Source organism: Monodelphis domestica, chromosome 5 (genome assembly GCF_027887165.1).
Source record: "Monodelphis domestica isolate mMonDom1 chromosome 5, mMonDom1.pri, whole genome shotgun sequence".
NCBI classification, from domain to species: Eukaryota; Metazoa; Chordata; class Mammalia; order Didelphimorphia; family Didelphidae; genus Monodelphis; species Monodelphis domestica.
In genome coordinates, this window is record NC_077231.1 from 238,318,148 (window position 1) to 238,342,654 (window position 24,507).

At 36.6% G+C, this 24,507-nt stretch overlaps 1 protein-coding gene across 2 annotated transcripts in view; it reads right to left on the reverse strand.

Annotated features, from left to right (window-relative positions):
* The window catches only part of PTPRN2 (protein tyrosine phosphatase receptor type N2), a 1,540,336-nt gene that overhangs the window by 1,428,915 nt on the left and 86,914 nt on the right, over positions 1-24,507 (reverse strand). The window lies entirely within an intron of this gene.

A 24,507-nucleotide genomic window follows, 5' to 3' on the forward strand; every position in this document is an offset into this window, starting at 1 on the left:
CAGGATGGTTATTTGGAAATTTTTAATTGAATTTCCATATCTGGAATTTCAAGCAGTAAATGAGATGGATCATATTCTGTTGAACCTAACATAAATTATTGGGAAGTAACATGAATAAATAAAGTTGAAAAGGGGAGAGTCATTTATAACAGACAGAGGAGTAAGTAATCATCACTGATGCAGTGCCACAACTTTCCACTAGTCAGGTTCACAGCTCCTCCAAACTATAGTAAGCAGGTTCAGTAAATTACTATTAAAAAATCTAGTGGCCATTTTCTATCAAAATAAGTCTCTCCTCCATCCAGCTAGGCTGATCCTTGAAGAAGACAACAGTATGTCTGTCCTCAGGGCCATGTTCAAAATTTGACCAACTAAGTAGGGTTTATCAAAGCTTTGACTGTCCTGGCACAGTCTCTGAGAACACAAGGACACCAAGAGGCAACAATGGCGCATCAAAGGACTTCAGAGGAGGCAGTCATTCAACAAAGGTTTGATATTGGCAATGAGGCTATGCCTAACATTTCATTAATTGAATGTGTTGAAATGAAGAGACAAACTGACAAAGTAGACATTCAAAGGTCTAAAGAGCCCTGCTAGAATTAGAGGAAGTGTTTGTCTCTGGGTCAGTCAGCACACACTCAATGCATCAGAGGCTTCTATGTGTCTGAGTCGACAGAGAGATAGACTTGGAGCCAGGAAAATCTGAGTCAAATAACTGCCTCGGATATTGCTTAGCTATGTGATTCTATACAAGTTCCTTAAACTCTGAACCTCGGTTTTCTCTTCTCTGAAAGAGGAGATAATGGAAGTACCTCACAGGGCTGTTGTGATGACCAAAAGAGATGATGTAAGTAAATTACTTTGCAAATCTTCAAGTGCCATATAAATATCATTTATTCTTGCATTGAATCAAAAATACTAATATTTGGGACTATTCTTGATGACACTTAGTAAATAAATAGCAAGGAACAAATTAAATAAACAGTTTTCATCATGCAAAAGCCCTTATTCTTCATTGATTAGACATGGAGTCCCTACTCTACCTTAACTTGCAACAGAATTTCAGGGAAAAAAAAAACAACTTTACAATAGAAACAACCTATCAAAAAGGACCAAACAAATTTTTTTCGCTTAAGCAAATCAGTTTAAAGGATTTGTAGTGAAATACTCAAATGGATCTGTGATCTCATCGAGTCAAAAGCATGCTCCAGTTATACATATTAACCAAGCATGGTGGTATACATCTGCTATTCTTGCTACAGAGGAAGGTTGGGACTAATAAATCAATTGAATTTTGAGCATGGTGAGCCATTGACTTAGGGAAAAAGGATGTTCCCAAGGCCAGCGTCTATAAGATGAACCCTCAGTAGCAGAAGGCCACCAGGCTGCTTAATGAGGAATGAACAGCCTGGGAATTGAGAAGGTCAAGCTTTTGTGTTGAACAGCAATGAAGTTGGATCCATGAGTAACTGCTGTACTTTGTGTCTGGGTGATATAAAAAAATCTAGACTCTAAAACAAATAACATCAGAGTTTCAGACCATAACAACCACCCATACTGGCCATCCTGTATAACTCTTGTCCATGTTCCTCCAAAAGTTCGCCACAAAATATCCTCCCGTGATTTCTCCCAATATAGCAAGTATACCATGGGCACACTCTAGTTGCCCACCTGCTTTCCCTTGAGCATGTTCCCTCAGACCATTGCCCTCAGAGTGGTACTTATCTTTATTTCTTTGAGGGTAGCAGTATTTCTACTTCTTAATGCCACAGGTCAATACTAATAAATGTTAGTGATGAAAATATGTGCCTTTGTTTTCATGGAAAGCTTGGTGGTGTTGAAAGAGTTTTGCAATTTCCAGAAGCAATCTGACCCAGCCACCTCCTTTTCAATTCCAGATTCTGTCCATCATCCACTGATACAGTCTATCCCAAAAATACATACTGCCTGACAAACTCTGCAGTGTACATCCCTGCACATTGAGGGAGAGGGAAGAGGGGAGGGAGACAACATGAATCATGTAACTTTGGAAAACTTACGTGCAATTTTGTTACTGGAATAAAATAAAGACATATATATGTATGTATATATATATAAATATATATATATATATATATATATATATATATATATATATATATATAAACAAATGCACATTGAAAGCTAGAAAATAAATAATCCTCAAACGCTTAGTCTTTCCCATATGGATGGATAGGCAAACTCCTTTGAGTTAATACTTACCTCTTCCTGGGAACTCTACATTGTCTAGTTATACAGTTAGTACAACATGACCCCAAAACAAGAACATCTGGAGCACCTCATCAATACTCCCTCCCAGGTGTTCTTCGCTGAGATACCTCCATCATAATGCAAATGCTTTTGGTGAGCCTACACCTCCCTGTTTTCTGCCTCCCCTGATGCATATCAGAGGGTTAATGAAAAGGGTTATTTATATGGTTTCATTTCCAAATATTGACTCATCTTCATCTATCAATAGAAAATACTTTGCTGAAAAAATGTGGCTCAGAGACTTTCCAGGGTCACCATAACTAGTAAGTGTCAGAGATAGGAATACAAATTAGCATGTTCTTGACTTCAAGTCTAGCACTATCCACTATGGTACTTAGCTGTCTCAGAGTATTCTCTTTTTTTTTCAATATCTTTCCAGTCCTTTATTATCTTTTCTCCTTCATATATCTTGTATATTGATACCTCAAGACCATACAATTGTATTATGCCTAGCACACATTTACTTCCTCTTTGTATACTCAGTTCAAACCACATGTTTTTACTATCTCATTTCTCTTTGATGCCATTTTTACTGGCTTTATAAAAGTACTATAGTAGTCTCACTATCCCTTGATGGGATTGTTTATTAAAATCGTTTTCTCAAATCTTTTCCCTTTTTTTTCCCTGTTTGTAGTCTCTTGTCAATCTTTATCCTTGAATGTCCTGAGAATAACTTTGCTTAGTTGCATATCAAATCAGATTATCTTTCAATTCATGTTGCTTTCTACTTTTCTCTCCAATTTATGATAGTGTTTATAATTGTCCTTCATTCTTCTTCATAAGGTTTTCCAAATAAATTTATATTCAAATCTACTACTGCTTTTGGCAACCATCTATTTGACAAGTAGGGCAGATGCTTGCTGACTGCGGTGCTTTCGGGATTCTTTGGTTATTGTTGTGGCACTTTATTTATATCAATTAATCTTTTAGATGAAATTGGTCTAACCACTTTTCTAGGGTTTGGGATGCAAAGGGGAAAAGATATGTAGAATGAGAGTTTAAAAAATAAATAGCAGGGTCAAGTGAAGGATTCTTTAATTATGAAGGAGATATTGTGGGCATTTGTATCAAAGATAGGAGTAAGATGAGTCAAATCAGCAAGTCAACAACTATTTTTATGCTTTTACTATGTTTAAGACCCTGTGCTAAGCACTAGAAATACAAATACAAAGAACAAGAAAGATAGTTTCTGCACTGGAATATTGATTTATATTCTCATAAAGCAAAAAACACAGAAGAAGCTAAAAAGCTGGCCCTGGATAGTGTATCTCCATGATGTGGGGAAAAAGCCCAGAAAAATAGGATTGGACAAATGAAGGAATGAACACTCCTGACCTGATTATTTTCCTTAAAATGAAGGTTCCAGAAAGAATTGCACAGTCAAGGGATTGGACCTCAGGGGCAGAGTAATCATCTAGCATGAAAAGGCTGCTGGATAAAAAAAAAATAATTTAAAAATTTTAAAGAAATTTTAAAAAAGAAAAAGAAAAGGATGTTGGATCATGGGAGGAAAAGATATGGAGTGAGTAAAGAGTGGAGCCCAGAAAAGAAGGAGATAATCTTCTAAGAGACAGGAAGCTATGAAATCAAGAACACAAATGGAAGGCAAGGAGAAAAGATGTCTCTGTCAAAAGCTAGAGAGAAAAAGAGGAATGAATTGGAGATGAAGAAAGGATTTGAGGTAGGAACACCTGAAAAGAGGGAGCTAGTAAAGAACAACTTATTTTTTCTCAGTGAATTAGGAGGCGATGTCCTCTGCTGAGCGGGAATGGGAAGATAGTGGTATAAGAGTTTTCAAAAGAATGAAAAATGTTTGGAATAGATGTTGTGGAGAGTGCCATACTCAACCAATAACGTATTAAAAGATTGTGATTTAGAAGGTGGGCCTAGTTGGGATTAGACAATAGATTTTTAGTGACCCTAGTATTCTATGACAGTATTAAATAGCATATGAAAAGAAACAAAAAAAGAAGCTGATTGCAGTAACCTAACACCAGAGAATGGCAAAGTGTGACTGACAACAGGAAAAAAGAGCCAGAGATTTAAGGGAAGAAGAAAGGTTATAGTAAACCATAGAGTTGAAACTAAGAAGGGGGCCAAGTGAAAAAAAGAGAAAAGAGATGATGGAATGGGAGAAGAGAGAGGAGTAGATGGACTGCAGGTCCCTCCAGATGTGGAGTGGGACAGAAGGAGAAAAGAAGTTTTAGTTGGGGGAGGGAAAGGAATTTCAGAGTTTGTGATTAAGGAGGCAGAAGAATAAGAAAACAATGTAAAAAGACAGTAAAACTTCAACTAAATCCTTCCATGGACAATAGCTCAATTTCATTATCATCATCACAGCTAAAATTTATAGTGATTTAAAGCTGTGAGTTACAATTTGCTCTGGAAATATGTCTAAGCCTTCTTTTATTCACATACTATGACATCATAAACAATTATGTTCAGTCCTGTCTTAGCAAGACTCAATCCAATATTTGACCTCGTATAGACCTACCTCATCAGCACAGTATAACTAAAATAGAATCAGACTGGGAATCAGAAAAGACCAGAGTTCAAATCACACCTCTGACAATTAATAGATATTTAATAACCATGGGGGAGTTTGCCTCTCCTCTCTATCATAGGTAAGACATGGACACTATAATAGTTAAAATTAAAGTATGAGACTGCTAGTAGCTTAAATAATGTCATTACCTCAAAGTAGTGATAGTAAAGAGAGGGAGAAGTAAGAAAGAGGTAGAAAATAGCCTAGCTTATGACCCTATTTGCCATTTGAAGCTCACCACCAAACAGGGGTTCCTTCCAGTTCCAAGCTCCAGCCAGAAGAGAGTGAGCAGACTGCTGGTGTCATCTTATATCTCTCCACCCACTAGTTCTCCCATGTCAATTATCAAGAACCAATCATAGTTCCTTAATTTGCCTATGGAATTAGTTTCCTATCTCATTGGTTTCAACTTCCTTCTGAGGGTTTGTTTGTCTATACCTGCACTTCTCAATGGTAAATGACCTCCAGGTCACTGATTTATAAAGTCAAGCAAAGCTACATAATGGTAAAGGAAATTCTCTTCCCACAATATTGGTGCCTGTGAAACTGTCCTCACTTTATATTATAAAGGTCAAATGAAGTATGGAAAGGGGTTCATAAGTCTTAAAATGCTGTATTTGGCTTAGTTTTATCTTTTATAATATAAAACTTAAACCACACATACAATTTATCTTCTGGGTTTTTTATTATTATTTCATGTGTTGTCTTCCAACAATAGGACCTTAATAAATGTTTTGTTGACAAAAATTTTAATTTCAAGGTAAATTTCTGGAGGACAAAGTTCTCATGTTAGAATTTCCTCATAACCAACATAGCAAAGAATAAGTTTACACACTGACTGATTTCCCAAGTTGCAACTCACCAAAGATTACGGAGCAGTAAGTAGATCTCTGACAAACTAATTAACCTCTCTGAGGCTCAGTAGCCTCATCTGTAAAATGGGAATAGAGTTTCAAAAATTTACAGTTTCAAAAGAATGGGTATATATCTTCTACCAAGGCAGACCACAACTCTTAAGATTCAGTATTGAGTTTTCATTATTGCACAGTCAAATAATTCATCACCTGCAACCTCATTAAAAGTCTGAAGATAGATCAATGGATTCTTAAACAGGCATGCCATCTACCCTCAAGGTATCACTGAAGTCTTTCCAACTTATTCTCTAACATGGCCTTTAAGCATCCAGAGTTATCTCAATACCTCAATGACCATAAGAACAGTAAATGTTCCTGGACATTGGAAATAACACTATGTTTAAAAAGAGAGAGCTGATTCTGACCCTTTCTACTTGTGTGATTTTGGTAGATTCTTTTAACTTCTCTGAATTTCAGTTTCCTCAACAGTAAAATGAGAGTTGAACCAAATGATGGTGTCATAGGTTCCTTCTGTCACTAAAGCTATGATCCTATGAACCTATCTCTTCTGTCCCCAACCCCATTCAGAGTTCTGCCTATAGAAATGGAGATTTTGAGTTGAAAAAAGCCATCAAATCAAATTCAATTCCCTAGCAAGCATCCTAGGTGAGATTTAGACACAAGTCTTCCTAATTCCAACTGAAGTACCCTGTTAAGACTATAATAGACTGTCTCCCCAACCTGTCAAGTAGCTGGAAGTATTTATCCTTGAGTCTCTTCTGATTATTTTTATGCTCAAAATAAAATATTAATTGTGTTTTCATCCAACACCTAACTAAAACTGTTTATCTTCAGCCCTTCATCATTGTTATACATAAAAAACACTTTCTCCTTTACCTTCAATCTGGCTGAACTCCCTTCATTTACAGTCTCCATTTTCTCCAAATGCCTATAACTCACAGCCACAATTGTGTCAAACTGAAGACCCATAGCTCCCCCCTCCAAACTCAGTATGGCTGAGTAGTACCAATGCACAAATATTCTTCAACCTCATTCTTCCTTTCTCACTGGAATGTTTCATATTCATAAATCATTGATAATGCCCTGAAAAAAAAACCCATACACAACATTCATTTGCTTTCTCTCATCTATCAGAGAGAAGCAAAGTCACCTTCAGATTAGCAGGCTGCAAATGGAATAGTGGCTCTGGGCTAATAACTACAGTAACCCCCAACAAGTCTCTAGGTAATTCTTTGGGTTGAGCATTTATTAAGTGCCTATAAATGTAGGTCGAGATGTTAAAAGATGGGGCCATGCCAAACATCAAAAGCAGCTCAAGCCTAAATACACTCTTCACATTCACCAGCTTTGGTCTCAAGTAGATAAGTAGAGGTGGCACTACACACACACACACACAAACACACACACACACACACCTGATGCTAGAATCCACTGATTTTTTTTAGACTCTACTCTTTTGCCATGGATTGATTCAACCTTACTAGAAAAAAATATTGCTGTCTATGGGGAAATGCTTCCTCACTTGTGATTGTTGGTAGCCCACAAAGAAACATGTTGGAGAATCTCAAAAACATTTACTCCTCTTTAAAACAGAATGTTGTGATTAAAATTATCCTGGACTAATTTTGGAGTGGCCTCTGCTGGATGGGGAACTTAGATTTTGAGAATCTCATTAATCAGCCACTCCCTTGAATACCCCAAGACATTTGTAATTGGTGAATAGCTAAGTTAGAAGTAGCCCATCTCCCTGTTAGGGAGGTCATTTGCCATCCAGTAACCTCCTTCATGAAGCCTTCCCTGATCCCCTGCCCAAATAAAAGTGATTTCTTCCTCCTCCAACCTTCAACAGTACTTAGTTTGGACACTTTCTTTGCACTTATCATATTCTAGGTTACATAATAATTGTTTGTATGCTCTTTTATATCCACACTGAACATAAGCTCTGAGGATAGGGCTGAAATGTGTTTCATCCTTGTATCTTCAGCTCCTCTAGCCAGTTAAACATTTCTTGAGTTGGATCTAGACAGTCACTGCCATTAGCTAATGACTTTAATACCTAATAAGAGTGGTATGTGTGTGTGTGTGTGTGTGTGTGTGTGTGTGTGTAAATACAAAGTCTGGTCACAACTGATAAGCAAACAATACTCAATAACTCATATTTCTATAATAATATTACAAGAAAAAAATGGGTTGAGAAAAGTTCCTTTGAAATTCATAGCCTATCATGTAGAATAAAAAGGATTAATCTCAATGGCCCATTCTACCCCTTCCAGTTTTAAATTAATGGTCCCACAATACTCTCAAAATCCAATGAAATCTCATCAATTTGGGCTCCTCTCCAGGGGCATACCTCACAACCCATCCATGCCCGTCCTTTCTATGTAACTCTTATCTTCCCATCAGTTTACCTCTTTATGTCACCAGAATACCAACCAAGCATCCTTGCTGCCTCTCCATTGGTTATCCCTTGTTCCTAACATCTTTTGAAATCACACATTTCTTTTAAAATACTAACTATAGGAAGGCAAATAGATGACAGAATGGATACCACTCTGGACCTGGAATCAGGAAGACCTGAGTTCAAATTCTACTTTAGACACCAACTAGCCACATTACCCTGGGAAAGACACTTAATCTTTGTTTGCCTTAATTTCCCCAAATGTAAAATGGAGATAATAACAGCACCTAACTCAGATGAGAATCAAATAAGATAATATTTGTCAAGTACTGAGTAGAGTCCTGGGCACATTGTACATGCTATAAAAGGGAATCTCTTTTCTTATTCCTCCAGTTTTTAGTGCTTTTCCCACCAAACTCACCTTCAATCCTTTTCCTTATATCCACATGAATACATGTTTTCCCCCACAGAATAAAAGTTTCTTGAAGGCTGTAGTAATGTAGCCACTCATTAATTCAGACTACACTAATCTGAAATTTGTGCTAACTCAAGCTGAACTAGTGTGCACCTTTATATTACCTATAAAGAAAATTTTTCTAGTCAATTAAAAGGGTAAGCTAATAGTGAATCTTATAGTTAAAAGGAACTTTAAAAGGGACTATTTAAACTACTTAAGAGAACAAACTGTTTTGAAAACACTCTCAAGCATTTTAGTAGCATCATTTACATTTCACCAATTGATATTCTAATTACAAACTCACATTGCAACTCATTAAAGCAAGTTCCCTGAGGACCTCTACTCAGAAACAATTTGCCAGCTTAATTCTAGTTACTGTATGTACTTGAAAGCAATAAATGTAGGGTGTATTTTGACTTTTCTATTTCAGAAAGATCATATTTTCAATTACTCTGAATTAGTGCTTCATAATTTAAAATATTTCATATTGAGCATCCTCTCCACCTGCTCTTATTTTTGTGTGCATTATATATATATGTACATGTGTTCATACATACATTATCATATACATACATATATACATAAACATTACATATGCATATATGTTAATTACTTATCTATGAACATGGCTTCCCCTAAAAGATTTTACACTTCTTGAAAGCTGGCATTGTTTTCTTTCTACTTTTTTTTGTGGGGAGGTCTCTTTTGGTCTTCTTCTCCCCACCTATAATTATACCCAGCTTATAGAACTCCTAATGAAGGCTTACAAAAATGAATCAACAATGAGGCTGTTCATCTAAGCATTTTAAATAAACTTATTTTAACTATAGCCTGGGCACCAGATCTTCTCTTCATGAAATATATCAATATAGGCAAAAAAATTCAGGTAAGAAGAAAAAGGTTTGTTTATAGACAAATAAAAGAAAGAAAACTTTGTTCTCTCTCCAGACTTTGGGCTGAACTTTCAAGCTAGATAACTATCCCCTACATAATAACATTCTAATAATGCTTTTTAAATGTTTTCTTTCAGATATAAATAAAATATTTTTTTCAAATAAAAATATATTTGATACAATATACTGATGAATTTTGGCAGGTAATAGCTCCTATAATCCAACTGAAGTTATGGCAGGGAGGATATGATTTGTAGATTATTTAAATAAGCAAGAGGGTACAAAGATAGAGTCTTCATTGGGAGTCTGGAAGATATGGGTTCAGAACAGATTCTTATACTAGCTGTGCTGACTGTGAGCTCTCTGAGTCTCAGTTTCCTCATCTATAAAATAAGAATCAGAAATGCCATTCCTTCCCCATAAATTGTCTTAATTGCAAGTGAGATAATGTACTAAAACCCTCTGTAAACCTTCAAGTGTTATACAAAAGTCACTAAATATTGTTATAATGCAGCTCTAATAGGTTCCTTCCATTATTAGGTTATTAAATTATTGGGAACTGGTTATGTTACATTACCTATTTGTCAAATCATGATTTTCTAATTCCAAAAGTTGAGGTAACCCAAAAATGAAATTACAAAGTTCAACCTCAATCTCTGGAACATCATTAAATGTTATCATTGCTTGGGTAATTTCTGCACACCTCCCTCCTCTCATTTTATGAATTGGTAAAAGGGGATATAATTGAGGACAAATAGCCATGAGGGGGTACACTTGAATCTCTGAGAGATTAAAAAAATGAGAATGCTTCTAGTATGTGAAGTAGATTCTCTAAGGAATATTTCTGGTAAATTACAGACCAGGAACAGGACCGAACGAATTATAGAATCATAGCCAGTGTTGGACACAAAGGCACAATGTTGGCTGGATTATTCTTTGAGGAATTTCAGACCATTTCTGCAAAGGTAAGAGATTTGAATGGTTTGGAATAAGCCACCTTGACTTCAGACCACTCAGCTGATCTGAATTATCTATTTTCATTATCCCTGAAGTAGCAAGTTCTATCTTAGTACCTAGAGAGAGAAAGAGGCAACTTGGCAGAGTGGAAGAGATGCTTGACTTAAAGAAAGAAGACCCCACACCTACTTCTGACATTTGCTAATCACCTGACCAAGATTAGTCATTTGGCATCCGACTCTCAAAGCTTTTCACTACTAAACATTCCTCCAGAGTTTGACATCATAGCATTGTTGCAACTTTAAAATTACAGTGTATGTAAAGCAATCTATAAACCTTAAACACTATTCAGGGTGTCCCAAAAGACAGTGCAATTTTAAGCTAGTAGAGCTTAAGAAACAATCTCAGATTTAGAAGGAGCCCCCAAAGTCATCAAGTTCAACTCTATTCTTCAAGCTATTGAAGTTCAAACTACACTAAGACTCTTGGGACATTTTGTTCTGTTAAATATTATAGGACTTTAAGTGATGTTTGTGTCAGATTCCAGAAAAGGGGACTGCTAATAAGCCATTGATTAATGCAAAGGAGCACAAGATCAAGGAAGTCAACAACCCCTGTGGGAGTGGTGAATATCAATGCCAAGGTAAGAGGACTGTTCAGCAAGTCCTGAGGCTGGACTTCCCTGTTTTCTGCCTTTAAGATATGAGATTAAAATCTAACTCTATTTGGCTTTAACTCTGGCTTTCTATCTCTATGACTGATGTAGAAATCAGACTTGGGGATCATATTTCCCTTTTTTGTCAGGCTTTTATCCCTTCTTTCTTCTTTAATATGGCACCTTTTTATAGTCGAGGCAGATGGTGGGTAATTGCATTATTGCTGCACCTGTCATACATGCTTGTTGGATAAAACTACCTTGATTGGATCTTGATTGTGAATCAAGGACTTATAATTCCAATTTATACTTATATACACATATGATTTTAATATATTTTTAAATTTAATTTTCTCTCTTGTTTTGGGGAGAATTAATCCATATATTATTTAATGCTTTTTACATCAATAAACTACCTTATAGCTTAGTCATACATCCTGTGTCAATTGTATTATTGATATATATGCTCCTGGAGTGAAGATTACGTAATTATCCTAAAAGCCCAAAGTCTTGGATCTTTTAAAGCAATTTTAGGAAAAAGTAATCACCAATACCCTGGACCAGGAAAGTTGATCATCTGGAGAAGATGCTGTAAGGATGCTTGCAGAAATTAAACACTACATTATGCAATTCATAGTGAGTCTTTGGATATATGATCAGAACTGAGGTGGGGTTGAGTCCTCCATTTATCCTGATTGTAAACACTTATGCCAAAAAAGGGGAATGCCTCCTAATGGCTCTTCGCCAATGCACCTATCAATCTGTTTTTCTCTCTCCTCTTTCTTTTAATTACTCAAATTGTAGTAACACCCTCTGTGAAATGCACAATACCTTTGTGCTCTTGTGCACCTTGGTGAGAAAATCCTAACTATATAGACTCCACATGTGGAATGATTCACTCGGGGAGATTGACATATTAATCCACTGAAGAACCAAGAGTGGGAAGACTTAACATACTAGTCTCTCAAAGAATCAGAGGGGGTCAGGGGATTGTGTGAATTAAATATCTAGGGAACCTCCAACCCAGTCTAATCTCAGAAAGACTCACTATAGGAGTCACATGTCTGCCAATATGGGGCACCATGGAGGCCATAAAATGACTATGAAGGTTGTTGGCTAATTGAAGGATCCATGGTAGAAGCTTAGATAAGGTTTGAAAAGCCAGTTTGGGAAGTTCTGTAGCTCTCTTGACTCCAGTCCCTCTTTCTGGTCTTGCTCTTTCTCTGAGCTGTCCTGGAGACTCTTATCTACAGATCCATCTCTGGCAAGAGGAAGAGTGGACCTGATCCTACTTTCACTTAGAAAGGCTAGAAGCCTTATTTCTCTCTTTCTTTCTCTTTCCCAACAAATACTTATAAATTTAGTATAAAGCCTCCAAGATTAATTTTTATATATAACAATACAAAGACCAATGATCATTAAACATGACTTATTATAGTTGGTGTCCAGCATAATTAAAAATATAATAAATTTAGAGAGGTGATTTTTTAAATGAGCAAAGGTCTGATTTTAAGCCTTATTAAATAAATGCCATCACTGGCCCCAAGGAGTCCAAGACTTACTTCAAGGAGAGGATTAAACTACTTATACATGTTTAATATGCTAAAGGTTGACCCTAGAATCAATGTCCTTGGATAATATCCCATAATACATCTTTTACTGTCCTTCACCCAATCCTTAATCACAAGGGGCTAATTGTTGGCTTTCCAGTTAATATCCTCTCAATCTTTTGCCAAAAGCAAAACCACCATGTACAAATTGTTCTTAGCCAGAAATGATTTACCTTGGACTGATTTTCAAGATCTGCCTTTGTTGGTGGTATCTCTCATTCCTCTTAAGGGGAAAAGTACTGAGCACTGTGTTTTGCTGTAAGATACGGAAAACTTTTCACCTACTTCTCCATAATCCTACTACTCACCTAGCATGTCATAAAGTCCTCCAGGATCCTTTTCCTAAATTTAATCTCAATTAATTCCAGACTTTAAGGCTGGTTTTCTGGTTAACTGATTTTGTTTGTTGGGAAAGTATAGGTACCTTTAAGTTCTCATTCAAAACTGAAATTATAATTTATATATATTTGTATATATATACACATATATATAATATCTTAAAGAAGCTATGCCTGACAGATGGTCCACCAGCCAGTCCTCAAGAAATTATTTATAATAGATTCTACATTTCTCTTATTACTCTTTCCAAGATTTAAGCCCTTACACCAGGGTTAAAAGCTAAAGTGAGAAAACCTGGGCTTATCCCATGACATCGAAATATTGAGGTCATAAAAATAAGATGCATATATCCTAGCAGATTAGAAGCCAAAATAATAGGCAATTTCCCATCCATACTGACTGAATTCTTCTTATGTTCTGTATTATTTTCATATCAAGAATTACAAAGTTCACATAAGGGTATATGTTGAGCTATTTGCTCCAAATACAAAAATAGCTAGCTATTTTCCTGGGTCCTCACTGTGCCAAAATTGTTTTTAATATATAAACCTAAAGGTCTCATAATTAAGAGTACAAAAGTCATTTACCAGGTTGGGATGATACTTAGCAAAGTTCATTAGCTTCTGGTGCAAATAAGAGTTATAATAATTCTGAAGTCACGAAATCTGAGTTCAACACTTTGGATGCTTATTATTTTATTAAAGCATTATATGCATCTTGACTATTAATAGAGCTTTTAAAAATTCTCTCATTTTATAGAGGAGGAAAACAAATTTACAGAAGTAAAGTCACAGAGGTAATAGGATTTGAAACCAGGTCCTCTGACTCCAAATCCAAGGTTCTTTTCAATATATTGCACATTATCTCCCCAATCTAAATGCAGCTTAAATAGGATGCTACTCAATTCACAATGAGAAATGTATTTAATGCTGTACATTTAAGTTTTTAGGCTTAAACATGTAAAGCAATGAAATCTTTCAATGGCATATGTTTTTTTTTTAAGAGTGTAACACTCAGTGTGTATCAGAAACCCTTGAGATAATAAGGGTCAAGGGTCTACAAGTAGCACTATAAGTAAAATGAAGCTACTAATTTCAAGTGCCCTCAAATCAACATTGACATGAGTGAGAAGAAGAGAATAATGCAAGAAGCATTTAAGGCAAGTGCATTATCATCAGGAGGGAAGAAATAGTTTCTACAGTGGCTTAAGAAATGTTCTCAGACTTCACTTCTGAGCCTGCTTCTATCTAGTCCAACCCATGGGATTTTAGGTCTCATTTTCTTTCTACACAAGTGAAAAGCACTAGATAGAAGATTATTACTTGCCCTCCTTGTGGCAAAGTATGGTTGCTTACTGGGAGAAGGCTGGCAAGAAGTTCTTTCCCTCCCTGTGGGAGAGATGGGATCACACAGATTAGGGAATGCCTTTTTAAAACAGATAAGGAGCAAACAGGCTGCAAGCTCCCATTTCTGCAGTTACCATAAAACTTGATTTCCTCTTTCTCCCTTCTAAGGCACCATCTGAGCTCGTTTCCTTCATGTCTTTTCATTGTACTAAAAGAATGTATTTTACATTTTTACATACTGCAAGTTTCCAATTCCAATGCAAAGAACCTAAGGTCCAGCCATAGGCTATAAAGACGAAGGTTGAAGAGACAAATGCAGCACAAGAAACTCAACATTTTTAGTAAAGAAAAAAGTCAAGTTTTGGGTTTCCCCCTCTACCATATGAAATGTGCTAACTTAAAATTTATGCTTTCCATTTCAGTTTCCCACATCCCTCACCTATTTGTAGCAGACAGTTGCATAAATATGTACATCTGTGCATGTTATCTGTGATGTACATGCATCCACAAAGGACTTGCAATTTTGAAAATTGGGTGCAGTCATTGACTAATTTCACATCAGCATCTCATCAAAGATTGAACTCTTTGTCCTCCAAATGAATCTGTCAAAATGCAGGAAGCCAAGTAAAATGCTTTATGCTTCCAAACCATCTACTTGGAACTCAGCTAGGGCAAAACTTCATCCATTTCTGCCACCATTAAATTTTGGAACCAACATATGGAAAACAAAGGGTCAAGGGCTTCTCAATTACATTTAGTTCCACATCATGGTAGATCTACACAGCTCCCTTGGGATTCAGCAACTAGGCAAATCTGCTTCCATTCACAACCACTAGGCTTCAAACATTTAGGTCCATCATATCCCAGATCAGGAGTTGGAAGGAAACTTTGAGAGCACCATATCAAAACCCCTTATTTTAGAAATGAGAAAAATAGAGGTCAGAGATACCATAGTTCACAGGAGTGAACATCCACCTGTTCCCTAGAGGTAGTCTAGCCTATAAAGTTATGTCTATAAAGTCCAAACCTTCCCAATATTCCATTTAGGTATAAAATAATTATCATCAATGCAAAATAATTTAGAATATAAGCTCTTTGAGAAGACATATTTCTTCATATAATTTTTGTCTTTAATTCCCCACCACCTAGCACAGTGTCTGACACATAGTAAATGTTTAATAAACATTTTTTGCTGAATGAAATTAATAAATGGACATCCCAAATTAAGGAGCCACAAAGGTGTTGGGGTGGCGAGGTTAACTGACTTTTGAGGACTTTTGGAATCTTTGTTCAAAGAGGAGGTTAAAAGCCCTTGCCATAAATCAGTGTAGGTACTATTTGAAGAGAATTAAATACAATAACTAAAGAGAAAATAAAAAGTATAATATTATTAAACTGGTAAATGGTGTGGTCTAAATTATATATATATATATATATATATTTATCAGTAGAAATTCAGAGTAAAAGCAAATGTTTCAGTTAGCAAATCTAGGAAAGGTTTCTCAAAAAAGGCAGGTCTTACAGTGAATCTTGAAAGAAGTGCCAAAACTGAATCAGTAAAGAAGATAGAAGTCATTTGGTGAGAGGCCTTGAATACTAAGAAAACTTTGTACACCTTATATGATAAAATAAAGGGAGTCACTGTATGTGATTAAGCCAGGAAATGATAGACAAAAGGCATTTTTCAAAGATATCTGGGATACTTTTTGGGTAGGGTGGAAGTGAAGTCTGCAGCTGGTCAGGGAGAATGAATCTAAATGTAGAAAGGCGGCAGAAGGGAAGGTGGTCCAGTAGAATATAAGTATATGAGGTCCTGAGGGATAGGAATTATTTCTTGTCTTTCCAAACTCAGTGCCTATGACAGTATCTTGGTGACATAGTCTCGGGCACTTGTTAACAGCTTTTTGAATGGTGTTGAAGCCCTGTAAATTCATCTCATTTTTTTATAATAGCTATTGTACCTGAAAAACTTTTAGAAACAAGACTCTAAGGGTTTTCCCCACATTTTTGATGATCTCTAATTTTGACTTCCCATTTTTATGTTCTCTTATACATGCTTTTATTTTATTGAAATTATGCTGTGATTTATCTCACTTATTTTAGTCTTTTCTAGGATTCATTTGGATCGTTTTTCTATCCAAGTAGGTGTCTGGCAGGCCTCCAAATGAATGTCACCCTGAAATATAATCAATGGAACTATTTATTCACTCTTTCTAGTAGTTAATAAAGAAGTTAAATCAGCCATAAAGAGGACTACTTACCTTTGGTGAATAAAGTAAAAAACGTATGAGGTAATTAAAGATATGACAAGAAACAAGAGTCTTTGCTCCTCTGGCCATTTGCAATGGTTTTTTCAAAGAGGGTATCAGAACAATTGTAAGATGATCAACTGTGAATGACTTAACTATTATCAGCAATGCAAGGATCCAAGACAACTCCAAGGGACTCAATGAAAAATGCTATCCCCCCACCTTAGAAGGAACTGATAAGTCTGAACGCAGATCAAAGGATATCATTTTTCACTTTCTCTTTCACGAGTTTTTCCTTTCATGTACAGTATGTCTCCTTTCACATGACAAACATGTAATATGTAATGAATGATAATTTATGTATGACCTCTTAAAGAAAGATTATTTGCCATCTATGGGAGGGGGAAAGAAGACTGAGAGAATGTGGATGCCCAATTGTAAGAAAACAAATATAAATAATTGTTTCTACATGTATATGGGGGACTCAATAAAACATTATTGGGGGGAATTTTTTAAGATTTTCGAAGTCAAGTGAAGACAACTAGAAATAGTTGCACACTGATACCGAAGAATGATCATACAATATTCTATCTATAGGAAACAGATTGAGGAGAGATATGAAGAAGCTTGCAAACAAAATATGACGGGCCAGTAAAAAAAATGAGTAGGTGGGGTTGTGAATCCAGCTGCAAATCAACAAGTATTTTTTAAGCAAATACTATATTCTAGTCATTATGCTTGGAGCTACATAATGCTAAAAAGGATGGCTTACATCATACCAGTTTCTAGTGGCCCAAGCTTAATCCAAATCTACCAGACCTGGGCATCCACTCCATGTAAAACTCTTCACAAATAGCCTCCCCATTAGTAAATATGATTTCTATTTACCAATCTCTTTCCTTGATGATATCTTGGGTCAATTTTCCAAAGGATTCTGCTCATTTTGAAGGATATTCCAAGCAAATAAGCTTGACAAAAGGTGTCTATTGCAAGGGCTTCTCTATTCATAGGATCATGGATTTAGAGTTAGAAGGGGATTCAAAGCTCATCTAAATTCATTGCTTCATTTTACAGATTAGCACAGTGACTCATAGGGTTCAAGTGACTTGCTCAAGGTGACAAAAAAAAACTTAGTGCCTGAGCCAAAATTCAAGTCCAGATCTTACAGACCTCAGGTTCAGCATTCTGTCTCCTACTCCACACTGCCATTTAGAATATCATGTTCAAATCTAGACACCCCACTTGAAAAGTAGCTTTATCAAACCAGAATGCATCCAGAAGAGAATAACCAGAAATATGGGGGATCTGGAAAACACATCTTATAATAAATGGCTACTTCCAAGGTAAGTTCCTCGAAAATAGGGATTATTTAATTTTTGTCTTTGTATTATCAGTTTAGAGCTCAACATTTGGTACATGAGCAAATGTTTGATGAATGAATGAGTATTTACCTGGAAGAGAAGGCTAAGAGAACCAGGGTTGTCTTCAAATGTTCAAAGGGCTATCATATGAAAGAAAAGGTAGAAGTAGGAAAAGGAGGTAAGGAAGAAGAAAAGGAAGGGAGGAAAAAGAGTGAGAATGGAAGGTTTTGGAGTGCTTCCTATCTAGCAGGCATGAGGCTAACATTTTACAAATATTACCTTATTTGATCTTCATAATAACCCTTAAAGGTGGGTGCGATTAATATCCTTATTTTATAGTTGTAGAAACTGAGACCAACAGAAGTCAAGGGACTTGGCTGGGGTTACACAACTAGTGAGGGTCTGAGCCTGGAATTGAATTTAGGTATTCCTGGCTCTAAACCCACTGCTCTATTGATTGTGCCATCCAGCTATCTTTAGGCAAAAGAGAATTAGAGATGGGAATATCAAGGACCAATATGATAAGGGCCTCTCTGACAGAACTGGTGAACAATGGAATAAACTGTGTCCCAAAGTAATAATCACTTCCCTGCCAATGCAAACATTCAAATAAGCTTATAGACAACTCCTGGGAATGCTACAGAAGGGATTCTTACTTAGGGAAGAGGTTCCTGGATTAAGTAAAATCTGAACTCCTTATCAATTCTAAGATCTAAGATAGGTTTAGATTCAGTAGTGATTAAATCAACAAGATCCCTAAGAGCTCAAGGGCAATCAGCTCAACGGCTTAACTTATATTATATATAGAATATATGGAATTATATTATATTTTAGCAATAATTATAACTAATAAATCAAAATGCTGTTTTATTAAAGGAAAATTGAGAAAACATGACTTTCAATGGATCACTATAGTCCAAACATTACATTGTTTGAAAGCACATTCAACTGCATATTATTAAGTGTTTTAATCATTTCCCAAAAGTAAGCATATCACTTTGGAAGAAGCTTTTCTTCTTAGGCACTGAGGGTTAGTAAGCTATTACTGCCAATATCTTCTTTTGGCCAAACGGAGCACAAAAAAGAATCAATTGAAATGGTCCTAGATTAGAACTCTGGCCCCAAAACTTTCCCAATTGTTCCATGGCCACCCACTGACTCAATAATAGCTTGTGATACAAAGAAGCCCACATCTCTCTCCAGTGCTCAAGTTGACAAAAGTACTTGGTGCCTGAGACAAAATTCAAGTCCATGTCTTAGAGACCTCAGGTTCAGCACTCTGTCTACTACTTGCCCATGGGGGAGGAGAGAGAGGGAGAGAGGGAGAGAAAAAGAGTGAGAGAAAGGGACAGAGAGGGAGAGAGAAAGCTTGATTGATTGATTATACTAAGGGTTGAACTGCTTAAAAGTACTAAGAAGCTGGGAACAAAGTTCTCCAAAAGACAGTAAAAATCTTTTGATCTTTCCAAGTTCTCCAAGTAGTCTGGAGATTGATCCAAACTGTAAGGAGACACAGAATCACATTCATTCACAGGACAATTTCTATTAAGCTCCTGTGTGCCAAGCAATGTGGACACAAAGATGTAAATAACAAAGCCTCCATTATTTATCAAGGGGAAAAGGACAGCATATGCAAAACATATAAAAGGTATTTGGAGGATGGAACAGGTAGAGCCTCATCACAGGAGTATTCATCAGTTCCTTTCCCTCATGCAGATTTCAATCTATGTGAATACAGAAAGTCAACATTTAAAAATATGGAGCTACACTAATACCTCAAGCTAAATTTCTACAAATTTGGTCATATGAGTTTAGAACTGGAAGTAGGAGCTGGGTAGGTAGATCATGGGTCCTTTACATAAAATCAGTCAGTCCATCCTAGACTTCTCATAATTGGCCAAATCCAGAAAAGGGAACTAAGCTTCTTATGAAGTAAAGGATTCTGATTGGAGCATCTCTTTCTTTTTCTTCATCTGATTCCTTTTCCACATCCCAGAATCCCACTTTCCCATGCAGGATTATCCACCCTCTCACCACTCATATCAGCACCCATTGAAAGGGAAGTTGGTCCCATCTTACTTATTTCAGCACAGGGACAGTTCAAGATAAAAGAATTGCTCAGTTACACTACCAGACAATGGAGAATCTGTTTTTTATTGATTTTTAATGAAAAGTGGCAGTGCTGAGCCTTGTGATAGAAGGAATTGTTGTGGAAAAAAGTGCTGTAAAACTATGCCACTGGGTCTAGGAAAGTACTTTCTAATTTCTTCCAATGGTTGTTTAATATGAAGAAAAGAACTGCTGATCTACAGCAGAAAAATGAGCATATCATTTAAATATTAGATTCCTTTCTGGTCTGAAATAGCCAGAAAAAGATTTCATAGAAGAGATAAGATTTAATCTAGGCTATAAAAGGATGAGAATGGGGTGGGGAAAGTGTAAATGCCACAGAGTGAGGACTATATATAATATCTTTGAAGAACAATAAATAAAACAATGAGTTTGGTGATGATAAAGACGTCTATGGGCAGCGGGGTGACACAGTGAATAGAATACCAGGCCTCCACATAGTTGCACATACATTTCCATGAGTTCAAATCTTGCCTCCGACACTTATAAGCTGTGTGTCCTTGAGCAAGTCACTTAACCCTGTTTGCCACAGTTTCCTTATCTGTAAACTGAGCTGGAAAAGGAAAATGGCAAATCACTCCAGTATCTTTGCCAAGAAACCCCAACATGGGATCACAAAGAGTCAGACATAACTGAAAATGACTGAACAAGAAAAAAATACACATATTGAAGGCAATATGGCATAATACCTAGGGCACTGGACTTGGAGTCTGGAAGACCTGAGTTCATATCTCCTCTCAGACTGTGTAATCCTAGACAATTCATTTGATTTCTCTGGATCTCCATTTCCCATATGTACATGGAAAGATGAAGATGGACTATGTAGTCTCTGAGATCCCTTCCATCTTCAAGATCTATGATTCCATATACTCTACAGTAGGTGAATGGAAGGAGATTATGTAAAATAAAATTGGTATGGTAGATTGAGAACTAAATAGAGACTTTAATGCCCAGACTAAGAAGTTCAAGACTTATCTTAAAGTCAGCAAAAGCTAGCAAAGGTTTTCACAAAATATCAGTGTTCCAAAGGACTTCAGGAGGGCAACTAGACTAAACCAGATGTGACAAAGATTAAATGAGGTCAGAAGATTCTCTTCTATGGAATTCCCAATAAAAGTCATCTACCCTTTCCTTGCAAGGCTCTGATAGAAAGCTCATGAGCCAACACATGTCAGGTCCATCACACTCCTTAGAGGATATCTAAGATTTACATGTTCATAAAAGGGACGTGAGAGGTTATTATTCAACCTTCTTACTTTACTGATAAGGGAACTGAGACCAAGAGAGATTAAGTGGATGATCAGGGTCACACAGCTAGTAAGTATCATAGGTGGGATTTGATTCCAGATCTTCCTGACTTCCAGTCCAGCTCTCTGTCCACTAAATCACAATGTCTCTCAGGAGGCTTTGATTCTACTACTGTTCCTGTCCCTAACTAGTCTTCCTGTTGTTGGAAAACTATTAGTGCAAGGGCTGAAGCAATCACTGATGTTTTCTTCAAGGAAGGAGAGTCTCAGGATGCTCTGAGGAGGGGGACATATACAAGTCAGGTGGATGAGGGTAAAGAAGGAAAAGAGCGAGAAAGTAAGTCAGAAGTTTCTTTTTATGGAGGAAGGTCTGGTTCACAGAGCTTGGAGTCTGGTAGAGAAGAAGGTGAGCTTTGCCTAATGAGGCATCCTGTGAGTGACTCAGGCTTTTTATGAAAGAGGAAATCTTATTATTAAAGGCCAAACTTGCATCAGATCTTCTGAGTCAGTCAGTGGGTGGTTTCTTTCCCCAGTCCATTCAACAGTAGATTCACCCCAAGTGCAGGAAAGTGACACATTCTTACACACAAAGAATATTTTTAACAGAGCCATAAATAGATTCATACACAGCCCTTGCTGTTTGCTTTCCCCATGAAATCGCAATAATTAAGGAAAGTCAGTAGAACAGTTTTCTAAGGCAAATTCTATGCTCACATTTGTTCTGGAAAAGTTGAGCCAAAGTATCCTCTGACATTTCCTTAAAATATAGTTCAGATAGAGTCAGCTGAGTAGTTCAGTGGATTGAGAATCAGGCCTAAAGACAAGAAGTCCTGGGTTCAAATTTGGCCTCAGACACTTCCAAGTTGTGTGGCCCTGGACAAGTCACTTAACTCCCACTGCCTAGCCCTTACCACTCTTCTGCCTTGGAACCAATAGATGGAAAATAAGAGTTTAAAAAAAAAAGATAGCTCAGACCTGATGAACTTCAAATTGATATCTAAAATGTGACCTTGTTCTAATCTCATTGGGGGGAGATCATTGTCATCTGGCATGCTATCAGGAGACAGAGAGAAAAGAGAGAATTCCAGAATTAGAAGAAACTTCAGTAGTCATCTATTCCAACCCATGCTCAAAAAAGGAATGCTACCATTAGGGAAGGGTTTCTCATGAATTAATGGAAAGAGAGAATTCCAGAGTTGGAAGACAACTAACTCAATAGTCATCTACTCTAACCCATACCCAGAAAAAAATTTCCCATTAGGGGAATGTTGTCATAAAATAGGGAAAAGAGAATCCCCAAATTCCAGAATCAAATCCACTCTCTACTTCCCCCAAAATGCTTCTATCTATTGATTGAGCATCCATTCTTGGCTGGAAGATCTTCAGGCAGTGAGTACCCATTATCCAATATGACAGCCTCTTCTATTCTTGGGCAGTTCTAATCTTTATAACATTTTTTCCTGATGTCAAGTCTAAATTTGATCCTTTGAAACCTCTTCCCATTGCTCCTGGTTCAGCTCTCAAGAATCTAAGAGAACTTGACCTCCACATAATATCCCTTCAAATGCTTATAGATGGCTAGCATGCCTTCCCCCCCCCCCTCCTTTCTTCAGGATTACTTTCCCTGGAACAGAGTTTTATCATCTGTAAATTCAGAGTACTCACTTTATTATGAAATACTTCTTAATTTAAGCTCCAATACACATGTTTATTGGATTTGAGTTTATGCAGACATTCATTTATAATAGACATTCCATCTTTAGTTTCCTTTCATCTATCAAAAAAAAAAAGGATGGAAAATGGAATCTGTTGTTGCATTCATATAAAGAATTCCTAGTGAGGAAACTCCTTCTGCAAGGCAAATCAGTAAACTATCTTAGAGATTTGTTTGGCAGCAATAAGAGGTTAAGTGATTTGCCCAGGATCACACTATCAGCATATATCTGGGGTAGAGCTGGAATCTATGCTTTCCTGATTTCAAATTCCATTCTACTTTTGATGTTCTTTGGTCATTTCAGTGATGTCCAACTCTTTGTGACCCCATTTAGAATTATGTTGGCAGAGATGTTGGAGTGGTTTGTCATTTCCTTCTCCAGTTCATTTTACAGAAGAGGAAACTGAGGCAAGCAGGGTTAAGTGACTTGCCCAGGGTAGATTTGAACTGAGAAAGATGAGTCTCTCTGACTCCAAGTCCAGCACTCTATTCACTGGATGACCTAGCTGCCTCTCCATTCTATTACACCAGGCTTACTTACTACAATCAATAAATTTTGGAGTTCATCATTCTGCTAAGGTGTGAAATGAAAAGAACAATAGATCTGAAGTCAGAAAAATTTCATTATAATAATCATCCTAATAGTTAAAATTTATATAGCACTTAAATATGTGCAGGCACTGTAATAAGTGCTTTACAATTATTTTCTCATTAAATCCTCCCAACAATACTTAGAGGTAGGTGCTAGATTATCCCATTTATAGTTGAGGAAACTGAGAAACAGATTAGGTGATTTGCCCAGCGTCACAATAGTTAATATCTAAGGTCACATTTGAACTCAGATCTTCCTGACTTCATGCCCAGCAGCTATTGACTCCACCACCTAGATTCCCCAAATACTCAAACATTTATGAAATATATGACCCTGGAAAAGCCGATCAAATTCTGTCTGCCTCAATTGCCTCATTGGTAACATGATCTCTACAACAAGGCTATAGTGAAGATCAAATGAGATAATATTTGTAAAGTGCTTGGCACTTAGTAGACACTTAAATGCTTGCTTCTTTTTTGCCAGGACTCTAATTCAAGAAATAATACAACTTTAAACTTTGTTAAATTTATTTTTTTTTTGGTCATTAGGTAATCCAATGAATGAGGCACTTTCATCAGGTCTCAGCGACTGAGATCCTGAATTCATTCCCTACCATCACTAGTCTGTTCACATCTCTCTCTCATGTTCCCCATTTATAAATTCTGGATGAAGTCACTTGTCATAGATCCAAGACTTGGAGATATGAAATTCTATTTAGTACACAAAATATTTTAAGCTCTGGTATTGGATTTGACTGGATGGACACTAGCTGACTCAAAATTAATGTACCTTCAAGTGTAAAGACATCTCTTGAAATGTTGTATGAGATGCCCTTATCTTACTCTGATAC